The following is a 12,562-nucleotide window of genomic DNA, read 5'->3' as shown; positions in this document are numbered from 1 at the left end:
ATCGGAAGTGGTGGCAATAATTAATGTTGACATTTACAACATAACATGTATGGGCATTTTATCATTAAGACCTTTAGGGAATAATGTCTGAAAGGTTAAAATCCCAAAACATTCTCTTTTGCTCAGAGTATTATTTATGTCACCTCCCCTGTCTGATATCTTGACTTTCTCTATACCACCAAATCTAAAGGTAGAAATGTCATGTTTTTGGTCATTAAAATGTACTGCAACTGGATAATCCCTGTCCTTTCTCCTGATTGAAATTTCATATTCGCTAATTCTCTGTTTGAGAGAACCAGGTCACATTACAGTAGATGTCGAGAGTCTATATAACAGCATTCTTAATATGGGGGCTGTCAGCCCTATCTCACTATTTGAGAGCCCGAGATACTAACAAATACCCCAAACTGGCTGAAAATGTTTTGACGTAACTCTTTCAGGTTTGATGATGAATACTACCTCCAAGCGAATGGAACATTGATGGGCTCCACATTCGCTCCAAGCTATGCTAACTTTTATGTGGGTCATTTTGGGAAAAATATGAGTCTATTTTTTATTAAAATCCTGAAGTGGTGTCTATATTGACAAAATTATTTGCATATGGGGAGTAACGGGAGAAGAGCTGTCAGACATTATGGCAATACTTAATGACATTGACCCCAAACTCAAATTCACTATTGAATGTGACACTAAATTTGTACATAAACTTGTACATGTGGATTAAGAAATCAAATGGAACCCCGTTTACAACTCTGTACAGAAAAGAAATGGACAGAAATACTCTATTATAGAGGGACAGCTTCCACCCCGAGCCATTAAAAGGAGGACTTCCAATAAGCCAGTTTTTTAAAACTGCGCCCTGTGTGGTTCTGGGATTTTTGCTCACCGTTCTTGTGATCATTTTGACCCCACGGGGTGAGATCTTGCGTGGAGCCCAGGATCGAGAGAGATTATCAGTGGTCTTGTATGTCTTCCATTTCCTAATAATTGCTCCCACAGTTGATTTCTTCAAACCAAGCTGCTTACCTATTGCAGATTCAGTCTTCCCAGCCTGGTGCAGGTCTACAATTTTGTTTCTGGTGTCCTTTGACAGCTCTTTGGTCTTGGCCATAGTGGAGTTTGGAGTGTGATTGTTTGAGGTTGTGGACAGGTGTCTTTTATACTGATAACAAGTTCAAACAGGTGCCATTAATACAGGTAACGAGTGGAGGACAGAGGAGCCTCTTAAAGAAGAAGTTACAGGTCTGTGAGAGCCAGAAATCTTGCTTGTTTGTAGGTGACCAAATACTTATTTTCCACCATCATTTGCAAATAAATTCATTATAAATCCTACAATGTGATTTTCTGGATTTTTTTTCTCTCATTTTGTCTGTCATAGTTGAAGTGTACCTATGATGAAAATTACAGGCCTCTCTCATCTTTTTAAGTGGGAGAACTTGCACAATTGGTGGCTGACTAAATACTTTTTTGCCCCACTGTATACATCAGGGTATTGATGCATAAGTGAATAAATACATTGCATTCAAGGCAAAAATCTTGGTGATGAAACTGCAAAGGGTAAATTTAGGAAAAGCTGAATGGATATGTTGGTCTGTCTGTCTGTCTGTCTGTCTGTCTGTCTGTCTGTCTGTTAAAATGTACTGCAACTGCATAATCCTTGTCGTTTCTCCTGAATTAACTTTTATGTTCACTTAATTCTCTGGTTGAGAGAACGAGAGGTTTTACCTACATAACAGCCCACATGGACATTTTATCATGTAGATAACATGGGTGGTGGAGCACATAATATTGTCATTTATTTGGAACAGTTTTCCTGTATGTGGGTGGCAGAAATATTCACACTTCATCATATTGTTGCACTTTGTGTAACCTCTGCATTCATACAGTTGTTCTTCCTTTAAACATTGTGCCATACTGCAGCACAGTTTGCGGCGTGCTGAGTAATTATGTTAGCGTGCACAACGTCATATTATTTTCCTGTTAGCCATTGTTGCCATCAACGCTAGTTTGATCAATAAAGGACATCTTTGAGAAGCTAAGTTATTGAAATGACATGGAGCTGTAGGCCTAAAAGTCCTGTTTACTCTAACTGTTGTTGTGTAATTTACTTATTGACATAAAGGCCTACTGCAATATTGTGCATATCATCACACAGCACACAAGTCATCCATGTCGTTAAATACAGTCAAGCATTTTAATTATAAAATGAAACAAAGGGAGCCTTGAATAATTAAACAATGAATAAACTGCAACAAGCGATTGAATTCACGAATGCATTTGACTGTTTTTAATATTGGCAGTACTAGAGCTGTAATAAATTGATGTTTTTTCTTGCCCTGTACCCAATGATTTATGAAAACTAAGTTGATGTCCTCATTGTGGTTTTACAAACTTGTTTTTTGCATTTTATGTACACACCTCATTAGAATACATATGAAATGCACATTGTTATATTTGGTAACACTTGCTTATTTTCCCTCAACTCCAAACCCATTCGATGCATTGAACAGATGTGGATGGAGCAATGTCTACATAAGTGTGCAAATTATAAACACGCTCTGATGAAGGCCATGAGGCCGATACATAAAGATATTTTTTATTTTTGTACTACAACGAACAAAAATATAAATGCAACATGAAACAATTTAAAAGATTGTACTGAGTTACAGTTCATATAAGGAAATCAGTCAATTGAAATAAAATTCATTGGGTCATAATCTATGGATTTCACAAGACTGGAAATACAGATGGTCACAGATACCTTTAAAAAAAAGTTAGGGGCATGGATCAGAAAACCAGTCTGGTGTGACCACCATTTGCCTCATGCAGCGTGGCATCTCCTTCGCAGAGAGTTGATCAGGCTGTTGATTGTGGTCTGTGGAATGTTCTCCCACTCCTCTTCAATTGTTTTGTGAAGTTGCTGTATATTGGCAGGAACTGGAACACACTCTTGTACACGTCGATTCAGACCATCCCAAACACGCTCAATGCTTCTTGATATGCCACACCTGTCAGGTGGATGGATTATTTTGGCAAAGAAATTTGTGCACAACATTTGACAGAAAAAGTTTTTGTGCAAATAGAACATTTCTGGGATCTTTTATTTCAGCTCATGACAAATGGGACCAACATTTTAAATGTTGCGTTTATATTTGTGTTCAGTATAATGTGACCCTATGGAAAGGGGAGACTCTCCAAAACACAATACTGTTCTCTTTTTTTTTTCAAGGGTAGATCAGCATTAATATTGCAGAGAATATTGTAGGTTCCATCAATGTAATTGTCTGCATCACTTCCAATCCCCCATATATTTCTTTGCAAATATATACAGTTTATACATACCCACCCAGTCCAGGGTTCCTCCTCATTTTCACCACTCTCCACACAGCAGAACAACAGTGAAGATATCAAAACCACGAAACACATATGGAATCGTTGCAGTAAACAAAAAAGTGCCAAACAAATCTAAATATTCTCCATACTTGAGTCTCCTCAAAGCAGCCACCCCCTGCCCCGATGACAGACCCGCACACTCCCGGCATTACCACAAACAGCCTCATGAGGTAGTCACCTGGAATGCATCTAAATTAACAGATGTGCCCTGTTAAAAGTACATTTTTGGGATGGTATACAGAAGATAGCCCTATTTGGTAAGTCCAAGTCTATATTATGGCAAGAACAGCTCAAATAAGCAAAGAGAAACGACAGTCCATCATTACTTTAAGACAATGCGAAAAATGTCAAGAACTTTGAAAGTTTCTTCAAGTGCAGTCACAAAAAACATCAAGAGCTATGATGAAACTGTCTCTAATGAGGACCGCACAGGAAAGGAAGACCTAGAGTTACCTCTGCTGCAGAGGATAAGTACATTAGTTACCAGCCTCAGAAATTGCAGCCCAAATGAATGCTTCACAGAGTTCAAGAAACAGACACATCTCAACATCAACTGTTCAGAGGATACCGTGTGAATCAGGCCTTCATGGTTGAATTGCTGCAAAGAAACCACTACTAAAGGACACCAATAAGAAGAAGAAACTTGATTGGGCCAAGAAACACCAGCAATGGACATTGGACATTAGAGTCCAAATTTGAGATTTTTGGCTCCAACCGCCGTGTCTTTGTGAGACGTAGAGTAGATGAGCGGATGATCTCTGCATGTGTGGTTCCCACCATGAAGCATGGAGGAAGAGGGATGATGGTGTGGGGGTGCTTTGCTGGTGACACTGTTGGTGATTTATTTAGAATTCAAGGCACACTTAACCACCATAACTACCACAGCATTCTGCAGCGATACGCCATCCCATCTGGTTTGCGCTTAGTGGGACTATCATTTGTTGTTCATCAGGACAATGGCCCAACACACCTCCAGGCTGTGTAAGGGCTATTTGACCAAGATGAAGAGTGATGGAGTGCTGCATCAGATGACCTGGCCTCCACAATCACCCGACCTCAACACAATTGAGATGGTTTGGGATGAGTTGGACCACAGATTGAAGGAAAAGCAGCCAAGTGCTCAACCTATATGGGAACTCCTTCAAGTGTGTTGGAAAAGCATTCCAGGTGAAGCTGGTTGAGACAATGCCAAGAGTATGCAAAGCTGCCACCAAAGCAAAGGTCGGCCACCCCTCAAAAAAACAAATACAAAACACACTTCGATCCGTTCAACACCCCTCTAGGTCACTACATGATTCCATATGTGTCACCTCAGTTGCGATGTCCACAATACGTAAAGCTTAATAAAGAGCAGTGATACTATTAAGGGCTTTGTGCGTTTTTTTTTTCTTCATTTTTCTCAGTTGTCATAATACAAATCTGAGTAAAATTGAAAAAGTGTGCTATATTTGAAATTGTAATATATAAAACGTTACAATAGCAAATATTTTAAAACACAGTCATCACAGTAGGCTATAAGTCAATTATCTGAATATGTAGAAATGTACAATACTCAAAAGAATACCAAAAAATATTGAAGAAAATACTCAAGACAAAGCATCTATTGGATCACGTGGCTTTGTCATATTTCAAAGTTCTCATTAAATCAGTCAACAATTAAAATTCCTTACGGGTATTTTGGCTGCCATGGCTAAAGTTCAGTGGAACACCATGCAGATCCAGCGTGCAGTTCGAATGTTTATTTATGGTCAAATCCCCCAAGTTACACAAGACTCCAGCTTTCAAAAGGCTCATTTAGCATTTAGCACTAATCTTACCAGCGACAGAGCGTCACTCATTATCCACTGCTTTATCCTCTTGATGACATCGTTTGAAAAAACCACACTGCAAATTCAAAAAGGAAAGATTAGAACAGTGATGCATTGATACTTTGATCAAATTGATGTACTGTACACACATTGCAGTCAGACGTGTTCAAATACAACTTGAAATCTTTCAAATATTTTGGGTGTTTGATTTAACCTGTCTTGAGTGCCAGATTGACAGGGTTTGCACTTCCACGACTATTTTTTTGGTTCCATTACCACATACAAGCTCAAGCAAGCCCAGCTAAAGTAGTTGAAAATGTGTTTGATATACAAAAACATCCAAAAGATTCATTATTACCTTAATAAGTATGACAATGATTATGGCTAGGAATAGAAAGTCTCCAGTGGAGCCTTCTATGATGGCAGACAATGATTTCTCCACTGCCAGTTTCATTATCATCACCTCCACCTAAGAAGCAGAACCACAAAACAGAACAGACAGAGCAAGACAGTTAAACTTTTCCAATAACGTAGGACAATTAATAAATACATTTTTTTGAACTATCTATTCTATTATTTAAATTGGACATCTCTATTATTGAACGTTTAACTCACCGATTCCATCGATCTCAATTCCAGTGCTTCGAATCGATCTTCATCAAATCCCAGAGTGGCATTAGCTGTAATCTTCTCAGATGAACCTGTAATGATTGATGATGGATGGTCACAACAAAACATTTTGGACATAAAAATCATAAAATGGGCATGGATCTTCACCTCGATATTGCAGAGGAAGTCAATAAAAGTGCATCTACCAACCTGAACTTCTCTGATTGAAGTTTCAGCCTCAACCGTGATTTCCTGTACATCTGTGACTGCACACTGAATGAGATACTCTCCAAAGGCCTGGAGGAATATCACATATTTACTACTCTAAAGGCAACATACTCTCATTAAGTCAAAATAGTGACATTTAACCATTGTAGATATACATCACATGACTAAAACTATGTGGACACCTGCTTCTCGAACATCTCATACCAAAATCATGGGAATTAATATGGAGTTGGTCCCCCCTTTGCTGCTATAACAGCCTCCACTCTTCTAGGAAGGGTTTCCACAAGATGTTGTAACATTGCATTGGGGACTTGCTTCCATTCAGCCACAAGAGCATTTAGTGAGCTCGGGCATTGATGTTGGGTGATTAGGCCTGGCTCGCAGTCGGCGTTCCAATTCATTCCAAAGGTGTTCGATGCGGTTCAGGTCAGAGCTCTGTGCAGACCAGTCAAGTTCTTCCAGACCAATCTCGACAAACCATTTCTGTATGGACCTCGCTTGGTGTACAGGGGTATTGTCATGCTGAAACAGGAAAGGGCCTTCCCCAAACTGTTGCCACAAAGTTGGAAGCATAGAATGTAGAATGTCATCTAGAATGTCATTGTATGCTGTAGCGTTAAGATTTATTTTCACTGGAACAAAGGAGCATTGCCAGATCCATGAAAAACAGCCCCAGACCATTATTCCTCGTCCACCAAACCTTACAGTTGGCACTATACATTTGGGCAGGTAGCGTTCTCCTGGCATCCACCAAACCCAGATTCACCCTTTGAACTGCCAGATGGTGAAGAGTGATTCATCACTCCAGAGAACGCATTTCCACTGCTCCAGAGTCCAATGGCGCGAGCTTTACACCACTCCAGCCGACACTTGGTATTGCTCATGGTGATCCATGGCTGCTCGGCCATGGAAACCCAATTCATGAAGCTCCTGAAGAACAGTTGTTGTGCTGACGTTGCTTCCATAGACAGTTTGGAACTCAGTAGTGACTGTTGCAACCGAGGATAGAAGATTTTTACGTGCAACGCGCCTCAGCACTCGGCGGTCTCGTTCTGTAAGCTTGTGTGGCCTACCACTTCGTGGATGAGCTGTTGTTGCTCCTAGACATTTCCACTTCGCAATAACAGCACTTACAGTTGACCAGGGCGGCTCTAGCAGGGCAGAAATTTTACGAACTGACTTGGCATCCTATGACAGTGCCATCATAGGTGGTATCCTATGATGGTGCCACGGTGAAAGTCACTGAGATTTTCAGTAAGCCATCCTACTGCCAGTGTTTGTCTATGGAGATTGCATGGCTTTGTGCTTGATCTTAAGCACCTGTCAGCAACAGGTGTGGCTAAAATAGCTGAATCCACTAATTTGAAGGGGTGTCCACACTTTTGTATATACAGTGCATTTGGAAAGTATTCAGACCCTTTGACTTTTCCACATTTTGTTAAGTTGCAGCCTTATTCTAAAATGGATTCAATTGTTTTTTCCCCTCATCAATATACACACAATACCCAATAATGACAAAGCAAAAACTGTTTATTTTTATTTTTGCAAAACAAAGTACAAAATGATATGAAATATCACATTTACTTAAGTATTCAGACCATTTACTCAGTACTTTGAAGCACCTTGGGCAGCTATTACAGCCTCGAGTCTTCTTGGGTATGTTGCTACAAGCTTGGAACTGTATTTGTATTTGTATCTGTATTTGGGGAGTTTCTCCCATTCTTCTCTGCAAATCCTCTCAAGCTCTGTCAGGTTGGAAGGGGATCGTTGCTGTATTTCAGGTCTATCCAGAGATGTTAGATCGTGTTCAAGATGTTCAATCGGGCTCTGGCTGGGCCACTCAATGACATTCAGAGACTTGTCCCGAAGCCACTCCTGCGTTGTCTTGGCTGTGTGCTTAGGTTCCTGTTGGAAGGTGAACATTCGCCCAGTCTGAGGTCTTGAGCACTCTGGATCAAGTTTTGTCATCAAGGATCTCTTTGTACTTTGCTCCGTTCATCTTTGCCTCGATCCTGACTAGTCTCCCAGTTCCTGCCGCTAAAGAACATCCCCACAGCATGATGCTGCCACCACCATGCATCACTGTAGGGATGGTGCCAGGTAACCTCCAGATGTGACGCTTGGCATTCAGGCCAAAGAGTTCAATCTTGGTTTCATCAGACCAGAGAATCTTGTTTCTCATGGTCTGAGAGTCCTTTAGGTGCCTTTTGGCAAACTCCAAGCAGGCCGTCAAGTGCCTTTTACTGAGGAGTGGCTTCCGTCTGGCATATCTACCATAAAGTCCTGATTGGTTGAGTGCTGCAGAGATGGTTGTCCATCTGGAAGGTTCTCCAATCTCTACAGATTGGGTTCCTGGTCACCTTCCTGACCAAAACCTTTCTCCCCCAATTGCTCAATTTGGCCAGGCGGCCAGCTCTAGGAAAAGTTTTGGTGGTTCCAAACTTCTTCCATTTAGGAATGATGGAGGCCACTGTGTTCTTGGGGACCTTCAATGCTGCAGAAATGTTTTGGTACCCTTCCCCAGATCTGTGCCTCTGCACAATCCTGTCTTCAAGCTCTAGGGACAATTCTGTCAACCTAATGGCTTGGTTTTTGCTCTGACACGCACTGTCAACTGTGGGACCTTATATTGACAGCTATGTGCCTTTCCGAATCATGTCCAATTAACCACAGGTGGACTACAATCAAATAGTAGCAACATCTGAAAGATGATCAATGGAAACAGGATGCACCTGAGCTCAATTCCGAGTCTCATAGCAAAGGATCTGAATACTTTTTTAATTTTTAATTTTACCTTTATTTTACTAGGCAAGTCAGTTATGAACAAATTCTTATTTTCAATGACGGCCTAGGAACAGTGGGTTAACTGCCTGTTCAGGGGCAGAACGACAGATTTGTACCTTGTCAGCTCAGGGATTTGAACTTGCAACCTTTCGGTTACTAGTCCAACGCTCTAACCACTAGGCTACCCTACCATTTACTTACGTAAATAAGGTATTTCTGTTTAATATTTTTTTTGTAAATTAGCTACAATTTCTAAAAACATGTTTTCACTTTGTCATTATGGGGTATTGTGTGCAGACTGATCTGGATTTTCATCCATTTTAGAATAAGACTGTAACTTAACAAAATGTGGAAAAAGTCAAGGGGTCTGAGTACTTTCCGCATGCAATGTATAGTATAAGTTACTTTGACTAATATATTTCTTAAATGTCATTTTTGCTGACATTTCATGAATCCTTTCACATTATAGGTGTAATGAGAAAGGATAGAACTCACTTTTACTTCTGCATTCACAGGGAATACACATCTCTCCTGGAATCCAAACCAAATGATTATGTCAGGGACCTAACACTGGCTACTAAATATTACGAAAATAGAAATGTAAGAATTTTTTTACTTAACTTAGGTGTAGTACTCTTGATTGTCATTTTGGCGTGATGCGCCTGTGGTGTTATTGTAACGTTAATGTATTTAATAGTTTAGTTGTGTTTGTGCTCACCTTGAAGCTGAAAGGAAGAAAATATATGTAGAAAGATACTAGAAAAGTACATTTCCTAAAGAAAATGTGTGTGCTTGCTAGCTTGTATTGACGGATACATTTTATTGATAGGTTAGGATAGACTTAACATGTGAAAGTTGGTTTTGTGTCTCTAGCTTGAACAATTCAACACCACTGTGTTCTTATGGTTGACATTTAAACCATTACGCTGTATGCTAATTAATGCAAATATGGATATGGTACACAAAGTATAAATAGCATAACAAATATTTAATAGATTGGAACAGTCTGGACATTACAATGTTTTTTTGATGTTGATAGTTTATAGGTGGTTAAACTAAAGTGGGTGGAATAATAATAAGTATTGTAACGACCCTGGGTTTATGAGCGCGGAAATCGACACTGCCGTACGAGCACGCTTTTGCTGCACAGTCGATAGTGCGCCGGACCTCGGGCTAGAAGGTCGAGGGTTCGAGGCCTGCTCCCTGCTGTTTCATTACACTGGTGTCAGAAGTGATCGGACCTTGCATCCACGACAGTGCGTGAGCGCGTTCCTGTAAGACGTAGACTCGCAAGCTAGCGCGAGGACGCGCTCTTTGAAAGGAGGGAGTAGTGTAACGACCCTGGGTTTATAAGCGCGGAAATCGACTCTGCCGCACGAGCAGGCTGGAAGGTAGAGGGTTCGAGGCCTGCTCAGGAGTAACAGCAACCTAATTTAGTTGACAACATTATACATTAAACAGCGATACCGTTTAATATATAAACTCAGCGGAGAACGTTCTATCTCTCCATTCATTCATCTGCTATCTGAGCAGCTAACCGATCGCTGCAGCTGTACATAGTCTATCGGTAAATAGCCCACCCATTTTTACTTACCTCATCCCCATACTGTTTTTATTTAATTACTTTTCTGCTCTTTTGCACACCAATATCTCTACCTGTACATGACCATCTGATCATTTATCACTCTAGTGTTAATCTGCAAAATTGTAATTATTCGCCTACCTCCTCATGCCTTTTGCACACAATGTATATAGACTCCCCTTTTTTTCTACTGTGTTATTGACTTGTTAATTGTTTACTCCATGTGTAACTCTGTGTTGTCTGTTCACATTGCTATGCTTTATCTTGGCCAGGTCGCAGTTGCAAATGAGAACTTGTTCTCAACTAGCCTACCTGGTTAAATAAAGGTGAAATAAAAATAAATTTAAAAAATTCAGCTCCACTCTAACCTTGAGGGGCGTTGCTTTTAAACATGCATCCAATCTCCTTGAACCCTTATATAACTAGACCAATCATATGCTTCAATGTGCCGCGGTTGACAGTACTGTGGCAAGCAAGACAGGACAATGATAGAGATTACGCTCGTGATGTTAAATTGCAGGTGCAGATGCTCCGATTTCAAAACGGTTTGGAGGTTGACAGTGCTGTGGCAAGACAGGACATTGATAGAGGTTCCGCTCGTGATGTTAAATTGCAGGTGCAGATGCTCCGATTTCAAAACGGTTTGGAGCACAGTTGAACATTTAATAACAAGCTGATTATATAATGGATTTATAAGAAAAATAAATGCAGGACTTTTCAATGCGTGAGATATAAGAGGTGTGGCGTGAGAAGATGGCCAAATGCTTGTGTCTCATGGCCAATGTGTGAGAGTTGGCAGCTCTGACCTTCAGTTATGGCCTTGGGATAAGGATGAACAATACCAAACAAAAACCTTCAAAAACTTTGTGTGTGAAATTGCATGTCTTATAATCTCTCGTGGACAGATTACATTTTGCGATAATTTTACTTCTGGGTAACAGTGATTACATGTCCCATAATTTACCTAAGTAGGAGAACCTTGGCTCTGAGGAAGATCCATTTAAGAAGGTGACTTTATTCTCCTTGGGGTGTTATAAGATCACTCCTCCACTCCAGTCATTGGCCCCCACAGCGCCGAACATTAAGGACCCCTAGGAAGAGGAGAAAATGGATGTTACTTGCCAGAAGCCAATAAAAATGAGACAAATCTGAGGCAAGCGGATAGAGATACTATTATGATCCTAAAACTGCATCTCAGATATAGTCACTGTTTCCATCTAATATGAACAGTACACGTTGGACCATGGCACCCCAGACGGCAGACTCTGGCCTTAACTAGAAAACCAGAGTGTAAAAAACAAAGTTGAAAACCTAACAACTTACATCAAGTGTAATGTGATTGCTGAATCCAGCCTCTGCGAGTTGAAATTGAAAGCCATCCCCCTGCTTCAATGCTGGTTTATAAATCAGAGTGACACAAACATTTTGTTATAAAGTGAGTCAGAAATAATATTTCTAATGGGGTAAGATGTAAAATGCACCTCACAGCCTGTCCGTGTTAGGCTACACTCAACCTCCTACATTAAATTGCACACATACAGTATATAACGATAATGGGACACAATGTAAAGGTTAAAGATTCCTTTGATGATACTGGTCTCTAGCTTGGAGAGGATGCTCTCCAAGGTTTTATTGTCACCAACCAAGAACAGGTTACTCTCACTGGCGCTAATATTCTTGATCTCTTCTATTTTGATTTCATTACCAACCTGTGATTCATAAATGTACAGAGAAAATCTATGTCTTGATATACAGTTGAAGTCGGAAGTTTACATACACTTAGGTTGGAGTCATTAAAACTCATTTTTCAACCACTCCACAAATTTCTTGTTAACAAACTATAGTTTTGGCAAGTCGGTTAGGACATCTACTTTGTGCATGACACAAGTCATTTTTCCAACAATTGTTTACAGACAGATTATTTCACTTAAAATTCACTGTATCACAATTCCAGTGGGTCAGAAGTTTATATACACTAAGTTAAACAGCTTGGAAAATTCCAGAAAACGATGTCATGGCTTTAGAAGCTTCTGACAGTCTAATTGACATAATTGGAGTCAATTGGGTGTACCTGTGGATGTATTTCAAGGCCTACCTTCAAACTCAGTGCCTCTTTGTTTGACGTCATGGGAATATCAAAAGAAATCAGCAAAGACTT

This window comes from Oncorhynchus nerka, linkage group LG11 (assembly GCF_034236695.1).
Source record: "Oncorhynchus nerka isolate Pitt River linkage group LG11, Oner_Uvic_2.0, whole genome shotgun sequence".
Lineage (NCBI taxonomy): Eukaryota > Metazoa > Chordata > Actinopteri > Salmoniformes > Salmonidae > Oncorhynchus > Oncorhynchus nerka.
Note: the sequence above shows the minus strand (reverse complement) of the source record.